Raw genomic sequence first — 19,164 nt, 5'->3', positions numbered from 1 at the left:
TTAGAGACTTCTTTACCAACAGATTTGAGAGTGAGATTGCAAAGATATGCTTAGTGACTTGTTATCCTCACGGCTGATAGGAGGCAAATAAGAGTATTCAGCATTGGTTATTGCAACAAGTTGAGAAAATTCTTCTAGAGGAAATCTAGGATGTAAAACGCTATTCACACTATAAACTGATTCATCCAACCTTGCATTGAGTCTCACACAACTTACAAACCAAGCCAAAGTGACAACAAAAAGGCCCTGTCTCAACCCATGCTTCAAAGCATGTTCAAATTTATGCCCAGCAAAGCTCTGAACCACATCAATGACATAAGCTTGAATTTGTTCTTGAGGATTTTGCAGCTCAGAAAAGACATCGTCAGCATTCTGTTTCACAACACGATACTGGATGGAACAAAATAATTGCACAAAGACATTGTCCTGAAATTTATCTGAAACCATATGACGAAGTTTGATAGTAAACTGGACCAAATTCATCAACAGTAGAGTCTGATGTAGAGCTGAAGAACAAATTACATAATCTAAAGCAACACATTTAATGATTTCTTCTTCAAAACAGGGTTTTGAAGAAGAATCAATCTCTAACATGAGAAGGAGTCTAACACCCGGCAGGGTGCGGCACCACTGAACATTCACTTTTTAACAAGTTCACGCTTATGTACCATGCCTTAATCAATGTAATCAGCTTTAAACCGATGTAAACATGCCTTCACTTATAATCATGAACATTAATATTCATAAATCTTCATATCCATTCTTAACACCATTATATGCAATTAAATCGAAAGACAATCGCAAACAACAATTTAGAATGGGAGGGGCAACTCCCGGTAAAAGTCTGCCCGATATAATATATATGAAAACCTTCAATTTACAACAAGTGTGCCGGGCAACATCCGCGGCCAACACTTAGAATAATACAACCTTACAACAATTACATGTGCTAACGCAATAGTAAGAGGGCGTTCCCACAACCACCGAGACTCTACTATTCGTTTCTGCACAAATCCGCGTATACGATCCTCCTCAATCGTGATCTCTATCACATCAACCGAGCCAAGATATGTGAGAACCCTTTATTCCTCATGCACATGAGGAATGCGCATTTCTTTCAAGACCTTCACACTTTACCCTTGTCTCTTATGCGAAGAGCTCATGAGCGATGTTCGATGAGAATGAAACCTCATCCTCCCACAATATATACGCATACTTCATATGTTTTTAAGGGGGTTGCTTGTCTTATGACCGACCCCACTTATTAACATATAAGCCCACGTAGATATATTAAATTTCATTATTAAATTCTTATTAATCCACACATGTGTACTTCTCCATATAATATGTTTTTCCTCTTATGTTTTTAAGGGGATGCTCCACTCATGGTTGCCCCCGTGATTTTACATAAAGCCCTCACATATTATATTTTGTTTTAATTAACCACATATGTGGGAAGGCCTCTTATTAACTTATGTTTTATGCACTCATTGAAGAGGGGTGTTCAGCCTTAAGGCTGAACCCCCATATCCTTCGTTCACGCCCGTAGCCATATATTAACATGTCGGCCCTGCTCGTATGTAAGCCCTCCACCGTGTGGTATAAGCCATCATGTGATTGTGTGCTTTAATATGTTTGTTACACACTTAGCCGCATTTCGGCTCAAGCACATTTCGCCATATTGCCGCACAGCTCGTTGCAAGCGACTCGTTGTTTCGTCGCATCATTTATGCAGCTTGTCGCATTATCGGGAGGTTGCACCCGTCCATCGGGTGATCGTGCCCGCGTCCGCCCGCAGAACTGCGCCCACCCGCTCGTCGTGCCGTGCCCGCCTATGTTGTCGAACCATACCGCAACCTCACAACGGTGCTGCCCACTACGTTGCTTTGTCGCTCGGTTGTCTGCCTATCCGTAGCTTTGGTGACCGCACCTCAGCTTCAGTTCATCGTCCAAGTGTCGGAGGTTCCCCCATCGTTGTGTCAAAACGTGCCCGTCGTCGTGCACGAGGGCGCCCACCCATCGTGCATGCCTTCCCGAGACTCAAGGGCCTTACATTCTCCTCCACCCGAAAATGTTGTCGTCCTGGCAACACATCATCTTAGTGACTCTCCACCAAGACTAGTATAGACCATAATGTAGACCCCTCCATATAAGGCAACCATCACTGCCAATATATAAGGCCTGTCTCCATCAAGTCATTGCCTTCTGCAAACTGCCCATGTATAAGTGCTACACATCTCGGTCATGTGTCAACAACCATAATCCATGCTCAGGTCCATGAAAACTCCATCCATCACATCTGCAACATGCTGTCCATGAAGTGTTGGTGTCAATGTGCCATAAGTGATCAGCCACACTTATCCCCAACATCATCGTGTGTGAAAAGTAGTTGAGTCTCGGCTCAACCCATGCCCAAGTACGTCCACCAAGGCATCATCATCATCATCGTGACCCCATCACCTCAAAGTGTCTCATCGATCCTCCTCATCAAGTCACTCTTCCAAGCCATGTCCCATGCATGTACTTTGGAAGTATGCATCCCATACTGCATCAAAGTCACCTGACCTCAGCTCCTCAATGCATCAGACCTCTAAGTCCACCATGTATGATGTCCCAAAAGTCACAACGATCTCATGTCATCATGAGCTCCTCCACCAAAGCTCCACCAAGACTATCTCTTGGTCTCGGTCATGAGAAGTCCATCTAATCATCATCCAAGTAATCAATCTTCGGTATAGTGAACTCGGTCACCAACCAGACAACCATGTCATCACGAGTCCCTTCTCCATAGCTCCTCCAAGGTGTCCATCAAGACTATCTCTTGGTCTCGGCCATGATAAGTCCACCCAAGGCTGTGCCCTTCAACTTGTCCATGAGTCCTGTCGGGCACTTAGCCATGTGGCTAAAGCATGACTCAATCATCCACAACGATCATCAAGTCCCACCCTTGTCACGGGCCCTTGCACCTTCAACCATAAGGTCACAAGTAACCCCAACAAGTCCTTCAGCAAGTAACAACCCTTGCTTCTCCATACAAGGCTCCATCATAGTCATCCATGGTAAGGTCCTCCATAGCATAGGCAAACTGATTTTGCCCTTCACTACACACGGTCCATCTACCAAATGATCAAATGAAACACAAGCATCCATACTTACTTCATCAATATGAGGCTCCTCCATATGAGTGACCTCACCCATCCACGTCAATAAGCTGCATGATCCTGGTTCAACTTGATCACCTTCAAGTTCTGCCTCCATCGTAGCCATGCCTGCAACATCTTCTTCTACCATGGATTCCTCTTCCCGGGCTGCACAATCTGCAACTTTACCTTGTCCTATTGTCCAACCGAGTTGAAGAAGTTCTTCTTCAATGTTTTTCTCCAAGACTTCAAGTTCTTCTCGGATTCGGGGCCTCTCTTTCTTCAACCTTTTCAACCTGCATAAGGTAAGTAAGAGCTTCCCTTCACCTTTTCTCAAACCTGCCATGTCTTGTACTTTGTCTTCCATGTGAGTGTCCATCCATGCTGCCAGACTGTACGATTCGGGTTCAACTTGATTAACCTCAAGTTCGGCCTCCATCATATCCTCATCATCACATGGTCCTCCCATATGAGTGTCTTCGTCGGTCCATGTCCATGAGCTGCATGATTCGGGCTTAACTTGATCATCTTCAAGTCTAACCTCCACCATAGTTAAGTCCTCAACATCTTCGGCCATCGTGACTTCCTCTTCTCGGTCTGCAAGCTCATCTATTGCCTGACTGATTTGAAGAAGTCTGTCTCGCCCAAGCATCACATCAATGCCATCTGTATTTATCACCACAAAGTCCAGCTGACCTATACATCTTTCCAACTGTACAGGTACATCTCGTATCATGCCTACTGCCAAATTCCACGAGGTTATCTCCCAGTTCTCCATAGTAGATATCAGCCCCACTTCTTCTATAAACCGTGCCGATATAAGGTTATATGAGCCACCTGTGTTTGCCAACGCTTGAACATCTCTGCCACAAATATTCAAGGTTACAAGACCTCGGTTGTTCTCCATGACCTTATCTTCACCTGTCAACCGTCACGAGCAACCCTGCTCACCAGCTCCGACCGAGCTCTGATACCACCTGTCACGCCCCCAAGTCTACGGTTAATTTTTTTTTTCCGTGCCTGGCAGGGTGCGACACCACCGAACGTTCACTTTTTAACAAGTTCACGCTTATGGACTACGCCTTAACCAATGTAATCAGCTTTAAACTAATGTAAACATGCCTTCACTTATAATCATGAACATTAATCTTCATAAATCTTCATATCCATTCTTAACATCATTATATGCAATTAAATCGAAAGACAATCGCAAAAAACAATTTAGAATGGGAGGGGCAACTCCCGGTAAAAGTATGCCCGATATAATATATATGAAAACCTTCAATTTACAACAAGTGTGCCGGGCAACATCCGCGGCCAACACTTAGAATAATACAACCTTACAGCAATTACATGTGCTAACGCAATAGTAAGAGGGCGTTCCCACAACCACCGAGACTCTACTATTCCTTTCTGCAAAAATCCATGTATACGATCCTCCTCAACCGTGATCTCTATCACATCAACCGAGCCAAGATATGCGAGAACCCTTTATTCCTTATACGCATGAGGAATGCGCATTTCTTTCAAGACCTTCGCACTTTACCCTTGTCTCTTATGCGAAGAGCTCATGAGCGATGTTCGATGAGAATGAAACCTCATCCTCCCACAATATATACGCATACTTCATATGTTTTTAAGGGGGTTGCTTGTCTTATGACCGACCCCACTTATTAACATATAAGCCCACGTAGATATATTAAATTTCATTATTAAATTCTTATTAATCCACACATGTGTACTTCTCCATATAATATGTTTTTCCTCTTATGTTTTTAAGGGGATGCTCCACTCACGGTTGCCCCCATGATTTTACATAAAGCCCTCACATATTATATTTTGTTTTAATTAACCACATATGTGGGCAGGCCTCTTATTAACATATGTTTTATGCGCTCATTGAAGAGGGGTGTTCAGCCTTAAGGCTGAACCCCCATATCCTTCGTTCACGCCCGTAGCCATATATTAACATGTCGGCCCTGCTCGTATGTAAGCCCTCCACCGCGTGGTATAAGCCATCATGTGATTGTGTGCTTTAATATGCTTGTTCCACACTTAGCCGCATTTCGGCTCAAGTGCATTTCGCCATATTTCCGCACAGCTCGTTGCAAGCGACTCGCTGTTTCGTCGCATCATTTATGCAGCTTGTCGCATTATCAGGAGGTCGCACCTGTCCATCGGGTGATCGTGCCCACGTCCGCCCGCAGAACTGCGCCCACCCGCTCGTCGTGTCGTGCATGCCTATGTTGTCGAACCATACCGCAACCTCACAACTGTGCTGCCCACTACGTTGCTTTGTCGCTCGGTTGTCTGCCTATCCGCAGCTTTGGTGACCGCACCTCAGCTTTGGTTCATCGTCCAAGTGTCGGAGGTTCGCCCATCGTTGTGTCAAAACGTGCCCGTCGTCGTGCACGAGGGCGCCCACCTATCGTGCACGCCTGCCCGAGACTCAAGGGCCTTACAGGTAGTGTGTTAGGTATTTCTAGAGCATGTCAAGGAATGTAGGGATGCTAACATGTGCCACATAATTCCAAGTCGTTCTTATACTTTCCAAGTGATATGGCGTGTCAAGATGTAAACTGTGTTGCTACCGCCATGGTTGGATGTGATCCTTGTCTTGGTAAATTACTAAGTGGGATGAGTTGAGATTGGACATGAATATCCTAAGATTAGTTATAGGTAGTCCTTAGGTGAACAAGCCATATGTTGAGTTTCCACTACACATGATAATATAGGTTTGGTCTTAGAATCTTTGATGAAAAAACACTCAAGTGCCGCAACACGTCTACTTTAATGCACAATGAAATCTACACACATCAAAGAATCAACAAGTGGACATGATAATTTTTAACTTTTTCAAACCCTTCTTCATTATATTACAAATTATAATATAGTAGGCTAGATCTCTCGTGCTAGGGATCGTGTCCCTTGACAATCACACTGATACAAGGAATAAAACTAAGGCTTGGTCTTATTCCTTTGACAACCAATCTATCCTAAACAAGACAACACTTAACCTGCTCTTTTATGGTGGCCACACACAACTCCTTCAGTTCATGTCGTCCTCTTGCCTCCCATTATGAAACTACTCAATCTTCCCCTATCAATGAGCTCAAATCCTTTAGGTTACTGAACACAGCTCAAAAAGCTCTACCCTCTACCTACCTCTTTTGTCCTTCAAGGTTTGCAGAACTTAGGGTCTTTGATCAACTGTTCACAACTTTTTTTGTGAACAACTTTTTGGTATGCCAACTTTTTCCATTATACAACAACAAGATGACAAGTCTAGGGCTATGGAGGATATCCTTCTCCTCACTGAGTCAATCCTCTATAATACAATGAACTAGGGATAGCTGGCTAGACCACTTGGCTGCTACTTTAGTCCTTCAAAGTTTACACATCCTTAGACCTTATACACCTTCCCTTCTAGCAATCTCGTTTTCCTTCACAAGTACAAAATTTAGGGCTCTTCTTTGACAATCACCTAGAAAACCTCAAACTGTACTTGGACTGCCATAAATCTTCCCAACCATAGTCAATTCATTTATTGGTACAGGGCCCATAATATTTCCCTCATATATGGCTCTTCAAATCTTCCAGCTAGAAATGACTTGAGCCCTATCATAATAACTTTTCTTTTGTACCAATTTTTTTTTCCAATATATGAACAGATTTGAACTACTCCTCTTATCATCCTTCTAGCAACCTGTAGATGAATGAACTAGGGTCAGAAATCAGCTACTAATAGTCCATTGACTAATTGTTTATAGACTACTTTAGATCTCTCTCGAAAACTCTATGGACAGTCCACAAAATTCAACTCCTCTTCATGTCAATCCATTCTTCATATGGAACATTTTTTCTGCTAAATCTTCTGCTCATGTTCCACCCTCCTTTGGATCTGTTATCTCCACACATACTTCTGCAAAAGATCTTCCAGATCTTCGATCTATATTGCAAAGATAAACCTTGCTCTAAGGGTCACAACCCCTATTTTTCTACACATATTTGTCACAGTCTTAGGGCATACCTTATGGGCTAAACATGCTAGGAAACTATCCTAACTATGGCATTATACTTCTATTATAATTTCTTTAGAGCAAACCCTATCCATTCATAGAAAAAACGACAACTCGTACCTCCATAAGAGATCTGACCTAGCTTATATGGATCCATATTCTGGGCATTTCTTTGATTGAATATTGACATGAACTTTATATATATACAACCCTCAAACTAAGTTTACCTCAGTCAATATTACACTCGTGTCAAATTCTATTCTGGCCCTAAATTCTAGTTCATGACCTCATCCATTTGTGTTGGTCTTTGTCATAAACTTTACAACCTACTAACTACCACAAGACAAACTAGCCTCAACTCTCTTTGCTATTTCATAATTTGATGTGACCTTCACTTAGAGACGTCACTAAAATCACAAGCCCATATTTTCATGAGAAACCTCTCTTAAGCTTGACCTTCGAGAAGAGAACTAACTATATGTCATCCTACTTCCATTCTCGAACCAATTAAGGTATGCATCATTCTTTTGAACCCTCACATGATGATCTTTCTCTAGGTGGATGATCATGGCCTCCCTTTAGCAACGCTTACTTGGCCCTTTAACTCGACCTACTTTAGGACTCCATCTCTCCTAGCCTCCTTGATAAAATGCTCACTTGATGTTATTTCCTTATTTCCTTCATCCTAAGGCCTCCTTAAATAGCCTTTCCTAGCCCTCTTATGACCCCTTTAAAACTTATATGTTTTATCCACTTAGACCATAGGAAATATTAATTTTCCTTTATAATTTTGTTTTTGATTTTAAACCCCATATTGGTTCAAAAAATCATTCACTTGCATTATTTTCCCACAAATCCTTTTTTGACCAAACTCACACAAACCCATCTCACTAAGCTTCTGGAGTACCTCCAAAGCTAAATAATTCAACAACATAGTCTAGTTGTAGTAACCATAACTTGGTCAACCTCTTGTGGTCAAGCGAGGACTTGGTTGGGTTCCCATGTTGCAAATTAAGTAAGGGTAGTTGTGAGGGTATGATAGCTAGGGAGGTTCAGGGCATGTCAAGGAATGAAAGGGAATGCTAACACATGCCGAACAATGTCAGTGCATGCTGAGTAGTCTTAGAGAGTGTCGGGGCATCACAAGGGAGAACTATGTCAAAATGCATGGAAATAAATAAATAAGAGCGTGTGCTAGGGAGTGTCAGCGAATTCAAGTGCGGCAATGATGAAGTGTGTTAGGAGAAGCTCAGTTATACGAGGCAAGAATAATGTTGCAATAATAGGCTTGACATAGAATATTTGGACAAAGGGAAAATTTTTGTTGGGAACAACATTGATTTTCTTTTATCTATTATTTTTATATGAGATGTGGCACACTTTGGTCACATGCTCATGTTATAAAATATTGTAGATAATTTCATATTGTACATTGTTGTGTATAAGTCTTAGGGCACTCAAATTATGTTGACTTATATCTTGTGTGTCTTGGGCATCTGTTGGTTCTTGCAAACTCTCAATTAATGTTCTATTGCTTATATGAACTGAACATACATGTGAAATATTGCTTGTATAAGTTATGTTTCTTAGTTGTTTCATGGTCATGGCCCGATGTGATCCTTGTCTTGGTAAATAGTTAAGTGGGACAAGTTAAGGTTGGACATGAGTGGCCTAAGATTAGGTATAGGCAACTATTAGGTGAACAAGGCACAATCTACTTGTAGTAGGTGCAATGGGTCAATTTGTTGTGGTTAAAGTAGGCAAATGTCACATAAAGTATAGTAGCCAAGGACTTGATTGGGTTCCCAAGTCATGAAAAACTGTAAGGCTATATGTGAGGGAATGAGTGCGAAGGCATGTTAGGGAATGCTAACATGTGCTACATAGTGCGAAGGCATGTCAAACATGCCAAGATTTTTCAAGTGTTAAGGCATTCAAAGATATGCAAGGGTGTGACAATATGTGCCAGGGACATCAAGGTGACAAAAGGGAGAAACAAGTTAAAATAAAAGGAAATGAACACATAATAGGGTTACTAAGTAATCAATTTACCTTTTCCAAGAGGGGCATACTAGGAACACCTACACTAGGTGCCAATAGGCACCAAGTGCCAAGTTCTAGTGCATTCTAAGTGCCAAATCTTCCTCTATTCCTTCTCATCTACTTTCCAATATTTGATCTCAAATAAACTTAATATTAAACCATCTCAAATCATACCAAGGCATCTCAACACATTCCAGACATGCTAAGATTTTCCAAGCACCAACATGTGCCAAGTGCCAATATGTGTTAGGGAGTGTTATGCATGTTACGAAGTGGCAGGTCATGTCGAAGAGTGCTAAGGTGTGCTAGAGAGTGATAATGCATGTTGAGGAGTATTAAGGAGTACTAGGAAAACACAAGGGACCACTAGGTAAAAGTTCATGGAAGTGAATGAATATGCGGGTGTACTAGGGAGTGTCAATGAGTGCTAGCTTTCATGCCAAGGAGGGAGTGACAAGGAGTGCAAAGAATTGGTAAGGCATGCTTGGTAATATCAAGGAATGTCAAGAAGTGCTACAATGTACTAGGGAGTTCGAGGGTGTGCTAACATGTGCCAAGCCATTCCAAGGCATGCCAGGTTCTAAGACATGCAAGGATGTGCAGGGCACTAGGGTATGCCAATATGTGTCAAGGCAAAAAAAGGAAGAACCATGCTAAAATGCAAGGAAATGAACACATAAGAGGGTTAATAAGTTAGGACTTTATCTTTTTCAAAAGGGGCATCTTAGGCACATTAATAATAGGTTCTAGTACATTCCAAGTGTTAATGCTTGCCAAGTGCTAATGTATCTCAATGCATGCGAAGGTGTTCTAGGGCATGCTAAGTACTAGATCAGGGCATGGTGACATATGCTAGGAAAATGTTATGTTGTGCTAGGGCATGCCAACATGTGTTTGGGTGTTGTATTCATGGCAAGATGTTCTAGGTACAAATATGTTCCAAGACACACGAGGTGCGAAGAAATGTTAGTGTGTGCCAAAGAAAGTTAAGGTGTGACAGGATTGTTGAGAAGTGTTAGGTCTCTCTCATTAATTGAATTGACAGATCTTGATTATGTATTCAATAATATATTTCCTATACACATCAGTGGAACTTTATCCAAAAGAAATTTTCCAAATAATAAACCTAATAGAGATGAATCATGTGTTATCTCATAGGAAAACTCTATTCTCATTACTTGAGGGAAATTATACACATTGAATACTTCTTAACAAATTGACTCACTATAACCACTATGGACTTGGACACATAGTGAAAAAGACTCCACAATAATGGTCTTAAATCGTTATATTTTTACAAAAAGTATAGTAAGAGGAACATGGTGTCATCAAAAAATCATTAGAAAGATCAATGATGATGAACATTTTTTGACCATCAGCAAAAGTAACCAAAAAGAGAATTGGTGATGGTCACTAAGAGATTGTCACTAGAAGTGTCACAAAAGAGAGAATTAGTGATGGGCCTTTAACGAACCTCACCAAAAGTGTCATTGAAAATGGCTTTGGTGACAAACCTTAAAGGCCCATCACTATATACACTTACAACAATGCTTTTCAGGGACCATCACCATATGCGACACTAGTGATGGACCTTAAAGGTTTGTCATAGGCATGACCCTCACCAATGACCTTTTCTGTTGTAGTGAGTTCGATGTACATATTGTATTATTCACATGCTGTATATGTGCCATTGTGTTCATACGGTGCTCTATGCATGTTGGATATGCAGTGTTGTATATAGCTGATGCTATGTACATGTTAGATATGCAGTGCTCTGTACAAGTGGTGTTGCATTCATTTTGTACATGTGGTGCTATGTACATATGGTGTTGTGTGCATGATTGTACAAGATTTTTTGTGTGAATGTGGTGTTGTGTAAATGTTGTACAAGTGGTGTTGTGTGTAGGTGAAATTACCTACATGTCATACATGTAGCGTTGTCCACATGTGGTGTCACATACATGTCATGCATGTGGTACTATGTATGTGTGGTATTGTGTACACATTGTAAAGTGGTATAGTGTATATGTGGCATTGTGTACATGTTGTGCGGGTGGTGCAATGTACATGTTGTACACATTGTACTAGTGCATGTGTGGTATTGTGTGCATGTCATACATGCTGTGTTGAGGGTATGTGGTACTAGGTATGCGCATTGTGTAGGTGCATGTATTGTGTGGCATTGTAGATTAGGTATAGATGTATTGCATTATATTGTATACACTCTGTGTAGGTGTATGTGTTGTATGTTACGTATAGGTGCATGTGTTTCATGGTGTTGTATGGTGTGTGCGGTTGTATGTGTGTGATGCACACTATGTGTATGTGAACATTGTGGAGGATAAGGCATTGGGTGTTTGCTAGGGGTGGCAACCGATCTGTTGTGTGTAAAAAAGAGCAAAGGTAGAAGTAAGGATCAATGAAGGATAAGTGTCGGTATTGTATTTCAGTTTTACTATGCATATGCTTTCTGATTATGATCTATGATGGTTACATGTGATATATGATTCTGGTGTATGATGATTACATGTGATTTATGATTTTGATTTATGGTCATTATGTTTTGAGCTAACCTGATGTGATGTTCTTATACATGATGCTAGTTTGACTTGTTGTGATAGGAAGTAAACAAGATTGCAAGTGTACCTTATTGACAAGCTACCAACGAGGTATGATTTGAAGTTATTTCAGTTTATTTTGAATCTAATGGAAGTTATGTGCTTGGTAGAGGAAGCACAAAAATGCTTAATTGGGTGGTTGAAATCGACTGGAAGAATGAGTAGAAAAACAAAGGGATTGACACAGGCATGACTATGCTAGTAAAGCCTTTGAAGAGCAGGGCCATTGTGGGACACTGGTACTCAATAGTGTTCATTGATCACCATGAGCACGCTATGACCCTTTTGATGGTTTTCGGCCACGTGTATGCCTTGGGTTTTGTATCTTCAAATGCGAGGAAGCCTTCCCAAGGGATGGAATACCTGGGATGGGTGTTCCAGTGGAACTTGGAAGGTGAGTGACTGCATGGAAGGGTTGACCAGATTTCCCAAGGGACTCTGTAGTAGAGAATGCAAGGCTAGGGATGGATTTGTCTTGGTCATGAGAATTGCGAGATGGAGTAATATGTGGATTGGGAGTGCATCATAGAACAATGAGCCAATAACTATTCACTGAGAGGACAAGTGGCACTAGATTATAGTGCTAAACATTGGATACAAATTTGACTGTGGCAGTAGATTATGGACTTCCTAGGAAGGAGGTGAATCCTAGTACTACTTTGAGGGTGGAGGTGTGAGGCTTTGGATCCCCTTGTTGATTGATATAGGCATCATATTCTCTTATTTGTTGGTTCCACAGATGTGTATGTTTGTATATGTGATTATTGTAAATATTGTAATGAGTATTGTTATAAAGCTCCATTATGCAATATGTTTTCATGTTGTCATGATGTTTTTTTTTAGAATATGGTCATTGCAAATACTGCAATGAGCTATGTTATAAAGCTCCATGGGAAGTATGTTTTTTTTCAGTGGTCTTGTTGGTTATAGGTGTCATTGAACACCGATGATGGTGATCCCCCAAGGGGGATGGTTCTGTAACAACCCTGGTGAAAATTCCATGTAAAAATATATAAATACCATGGAATTTGGGACACATATTACTAGCTAAATGCTAGGCAGGACATCTTGATGTGGGCGTTCGTTTGGTTGTTTATGGCTAAGGAAGTTGGCAAAGGAAATGGTTAAGACATTGGAAAGGAAAAATCACATTTTTGGCACAATCATTTATGAAAATAATGGAAATTAGGAGAAACGAGAGGTAAAGGGTCACAGGTTGCATGTGAGGAGGAAACTGAAGCAAAATAATGGAAAATGAAGAATATAGATGTGTCATTTATAAGAAGGCTTATGAGGATTAGTTGGTAACCTTTTTGTCAGTTTAGTTTTGGAACACTCTCATTATTCTCTCTCTCATACTCTTGGATACTTAGAATTTTTTCTTGGAGCACTTTGGCATTGGAGCAAGAAAGGAAAGGAAGGAAAGAGGAAGCAAAGATCAAGCAACAAAAGGTAGGATCAAGTAGCTACAATGGGCTTCATTGCAGGTATCGACTTGCATGTGCATTCTCCTTGCTATAATTGGCATGCATGGTATTACATGTCATTCTTTTCTACAATGGCATGGGTTTTGCTAGGTGTGACAGTTTTTTCATCCTAGCCTTGCCATTTATGGATAACCATGGTGTGACGTGGTTCTCATGTTTGGTTGAGGTGGATTGTCAAATGGATTCAAAGCTAAGTGAGGTGGATCTCCAAAACGATAGAACACATGGCCTAGTAACCCTTGAAATAGACTATGGGTTGCTGCAAAGCTATATTTTGTGTTGCCTTGAATGGATTAGGAATTATTGACGATGAATGGCAGGATATACGGCAAAGCCTAGAGGTGCTTTTCTCTCTGTTGGGCCTAGTAATACTAGGTTTGAGATATGTGGTAAATCCTATAGAGTGGGTCTTGGTTTAGGGCTTAGTGATCCGAGTTTGGATTATTGTAAAGCCTCAGATATTAGGATACCAGAAAATTCCTCACAGTGTAGGTGGACAAATATAGTGACATCCATGCTTGTTTGGCCCAATGATCGGGTGGAGATCATGGTAAATCTTATTATGATGTGTTTATTGTGTTGGCCTAGAGATCGGGTGGATATCATGGAAAATCCTGTTATGATGTGTTCATTGTGTTAGCTTAGTGATCAGATGGAGATCATGGTAAAGCCTGTTATGATGTGTTCATTGTTTTGGCCTACTGATCCAAGATGGATTATGGTAAAGCCTAGTTTCTATTAATGTGGGTGAGGTGGTTTAGCCTCAGTATGCCCTGGTTGAGTTATTTTGTTTTGTGTCCCACATTCATGCTTGGAATATGGAACGAGAGTGAATGACTTAAGAGATATTTGGCTCAACCATTCTATGGTCAAGTGGAACGTGGTAGTCCCATCTCTGGTTGGTTTATTACATTCATTTCATGTAAAAATTTATTGAATGTATATATGGATTTTGGTGGTTGATACGTTTATTGAATTTTTTTCCTATGATGTTGGTTATATGTACAATTTGTGACAATAGCTATGTATAACTCTCAACATGTTTCTACTTTTACATGAATGGATTATGTGTCTAGGACATAATAGATGATAATGCAACAAATGGCATGAGGGACCAATGGTTCATAGCGATTCTCAAATAAGTATGAGATCCCTACACTTAATTATGTTTTTTATAGTTGTACGTTACATGTTGACAATATGTTTGATGAAACGTCTGTCATGGCTTGTAGGAGTCTAGTTAAGGTCTTAACCAACGTATTTATCTTGCATCATTGTTTCCTTGTACTTTCCTTGACTTCAAGTTATCATTCCATTCTAGGTAGTGACCTGGGCTATTGGACCGAAAAAGTGGCTTAAATCTCGAGGTTGCTAGCACAAAACTAGAAATTATGTTCCACAGTTGTTGGTAGGCATGCTTATAAGAGGGAATTTTGGTTTTTAGTCGCTACCTTCCCCATATCATGAGAGAAACTATGGCCTAAGAGCTTTAGAATAATAGTGGGACCTAGGGGGAGGCTATCTTAGTGGCTGACTTGTCTCCTGAGGGTTATGTTGATGACGTTGGATGACTGTGTGTGATCTTCCATCGATTCCACTTACTTAAGGTCACTTAGGAGGTCAAATCTGACAATAGTAGCCTCTCATCTCATGTTTACCCTGATTGGCATGCTTACTTGGGTGGATGTGGGAGGAGGGTGTTACAATTAGACACCAAGTGTGAAAATGGTCAATAATAAAAACATTATAAATAATTGAGAACATTATGTTAAAATAAAGAATAACATTACATATAAAGAGTGAAGCAAACCAACAAGCTAACCCTAGGTAGAATCGAAACCCTTGTAATTAGGAACAAAATTATATTAGGATATTCACTAATACAAATTGGAAAAACAAAACCAAATTCTTAAGCCATGACAAAAATTATCCATTAGAAAAGAAATTGGATCCATGCACCAAAATATATGTATACTAATTAGTCATCTATGAAAAGTATCAAAGGAAAAAAAAGAATGGTAAAAACCTCATAGTTGTACCCTATATCTTCATTGGGCATACATAAGGAAGTGGAAAAAAAATACATAATTACAAACCTTAGCTATATTTTCATTATCTGAAGATGAGGTCACCATATCCATTCCAACCCTAGGAATCGAAAGGTTTGTAATAGAGAAATAAGAAACTGGGTAAAAACGTATCCATAAAACCCATGGACACGTATGCTTAGATATAATCAGTATTTAAGTAACAAAATTTTGGCCAATCACATTAGCAACCTCATAGAAGACAGCATATCAAAAGAGAGGTTTGAACCCTTGATTGCAAAAAGGGTTGGCAAAAACCCTTTATAGAAATGTTGATGGTGCCCTTACATTGCAAATCAAGCTAGTAAAACTAATGAGAGTAGCGAAAATGAAATGGGATCAAATTAATTAGATAAATATTGCGATTAATTTATAATATACATGAGAAACAAAATGAACGAACTCTCAGGGATAGACAAGAATCATGGGTACGTGAACCAGAGGGTTAACTAGAGCCGAAGCACCAAACGATTCGAGCTAGGGATTGGAAGAAACCTTATGACATGAAAACCCTTGGAATGATGCTCCTCTGTAGTTTCATAACCAAATGAAACTCAAAACAATGATGTTGCAAGGGAAATATGACCTTCGATTACCTCCTCATAATCACAACCACTGATGATCCATAAATGAATCGTCACGTTAAAATAAATTACTAGATTGGTCATGTGAACAACATGTCAACAAGGTCACGTGGATACATATCCATTGGCCAGATGAACCATGCATGATACATTAAACATAAAGGCAAACAAAAATGATCCCATATGGATACAAATATTATGATGTACCAAATTCAAAAGCCCCATATGAAATCACAGTAAGCAAATATAAATGCATTTAGAACTAGATTATAATACATGAGTTGCACATGTTTAATGATTTAATAGAGAACAGCGTTACTAGATGATTCTTGACTATGAAGATGAAAGATACCTGCTTATTAATGATAAAACTATAAATATGTATGAAGAATCTCCATGACAGATACAAAAATAATCATAACGAAAGGGAAATGAGAAACCAATTATAATGAAGAAAAGGATTAAGATTGAAAGGAGAACAAATTTAATATTTGGTTATGAATGTGAGGAAAACTAGAAAAGCCACCAATCCTAGCAACGTGCAACCTAAGGAATACTTAGGAGGTAAATTGAAGAGAATAATATGATTGATAAGCCTGATATATATATATATATATATATATATATATATATATATATATATATATATATATTCATATATATATATACATAGATATATATATATATATATATATATATATATATATATATATATATATATATATATATATATATATATATATATATATATATATGATGAAATTGGCTATGTTACAGATGGTATCAAAGTTGTAGGTTGTAAAGCTAGGCTTAGGGAAAAACACAACTAGAAAATAGAATGTCTATGTCATAATACATTATGGATTGGATTAAAAACTAATATGTGTTGTTTGGTTGATAATAAGGTACATAAGTGAGACAAAATAATAATATAAGATGAGAAAAACCTAAAATCATTCTCTTGCAAAGGGAGGAGAAGTCTATGTGGATCAGGGAGGGGAACGCACACCTCCATCCACTTAGTTCTTACAAGTAATAAGAAATTTACGCCAAGAATTGGTCAATATTAGAGCTGGTCGTGAACACCTTCTGAAGGAAAGACAAGAAGAGGAAGAAACTGATAAAGGATTTGATTAAAACAAAACTCACAAAAATCTAGATACAAAGGAAAATCACTTGAAAATAAAAAATAATGATCAAGAGATAGAAAGATATGAGAGTGTAAATGAGTCTTAAAAAATTCTCCAAAATCACAAGAAAGGAAAAAAAAGTGAAGTTACACAAAGAATTTAAAAACATAAGACCCCCTACCTTTCATGGTGAAAAAAAGGAGGATACAGAATCTTAACTGCTAAACATTACCAAGTATTTTCAATTTTATGAGTATGACATTGATTTAAAATCCATATTAACAATTTATCAGTTGCGAGGAAAATATTCCTTATGGTGGGAGGATGCTAAAAAAATGTATAGCCTATAAAATAAAACTATTTCATGCAAAGAATTCTAGAAACAATTTCAATCTAAGCACTTAGCTGAAAGGTAATATGATGATCGTGCAAAGGAGTTTCATGATTTAAGGTCGGGAAACTAATAGTCAATGAATTTGTTACAAAATTCACAAATTCATTACAATATGTTGTTTATATCAAATAAGATAAATCCACGGTACATATATTTTGAACTTTTTTCCACATTCTTATAAAGAAATGACTGAATTTGACAATCCTAAAATAATTGATGAAGTAGTGAGAAAGGCCAGATTATGTTATCAACAGTTTAATATCAAAAGTGAAGGATTAAAATCATGGCAAAATAAGGATAAAAACAAGGTAGGGGAATGGTAAAGAAATAAAATCCTCTCTTTTGAATAATTTTGGGAGAGATCATCAAATAAGGACATTTATTCAAATCAATCAGCCTCAACCTGCTCAATCACAGACTAGTTCAAAGACTATGCAGTTAAACAATAAAGGGGTAGTCAGTGTAGAAGAGGGAAATCCGTTAAAAGTTTGGGGGTGTGGGGGACCCCATATGCTAAGAAATCATCCACACAATATCATATTTATACAAAATGTAGAAGTTGTTCATGAAGCCACTACTACAATTGAAATTGCAAGAAACTTTCAATGGATAAATACTACAATGGAAGATAGGTAAGTGGAGAATGCATCCATGATGATAGAAATTGAAGGTCACATACTAAACCAAAATTCCTTTGTGTTAATCAACCCAAGAGAAAGTCTCAATTTTAATAATCTGCAAGTGGTGGAAAAAGGTAATTTGAAAACAAGAAAATTAAAAAAATCTTGGTGAGTACAGTTGACAATAAAACCAAGATAAGAGTAAACAATTATGTAGAACATTTCCATATAAAATTAAAAGGCTATAAAATTGGGTTAAGTACCATCATAGATCCACCTTAAGTATGTATCTAACATGAGCAGAGAGGGATCAAATTCTTCATCTGCAAAATTCTTTAGAACGAAAATACAATGTTACATTTTTATTGTTTAAATTGTATTTTTAAATGCTAAATAAAGTATATATATGACCAAATAAACATTTTAGCCATGAAATATTTTTGAAAATGATATGATTTTAAAATATAACTCACACCTTTTTTCTACTCCTTATTACTTTAGAGTATATTCATTTTTTATTATAGTCGACATTATTTTTCTCTTTAGAACATAATTTTTATGTTTATTTTAAAGGAACAGATAGACGAACAAAATTATAGATCCCCTCATATTGGGTTGTAGAATGAGCCTCTCGGCTCACTAAGTTTATTTCCTCTAGGTTCATATGACTTTCTGATAGGTATGGACTATTGAGAGAAGAAAAAATCTATAATAAATTGTTTAAAGAAAACTATGACTTGTATTAATGAGGGAGATGAACAACTAATAAAGGCATACCAAGACCTGTTTCTGTTAGATAAATTTCATCCCTATAGCTGAAAAGAAGTGCTTGAAAAGGGTGTAAACTCTTGGTTGTTCAAACTACAAAAAATGTCAACAAAAAAGAAAACCAAAAATTAGATGAATTACTAGTGGTCAAGGAGATCAACAATGTATTTCTCAAAGAAATTTTAGGACTACCTCCACAAAGGAATATAGATTTTTCCATTGATTTAGTAAAGGAGCTACCTTAGTGTCTAAGGTACCTTACCGAATGAGTATC

This window comes from Pinus tabuliformis, chromosome 5_1 (genome assembly GCF_031772625.1).
Source record: "Pinus tabuliformis cultivar Carrire ecotype Pingquan chromosome 5_1, CPIR1, whole genome shotgun sequence".
In the NCBI taxonomy this organism is placed as follows: Eukaryota; Viridiplantae; Streptophyta; class Pinopsida; order Pinales; family Pinaceae; genus Pinus; species Pinus tabuliformis.
This window is presented reverse-complemented; position numbering follows the sequence as displayed.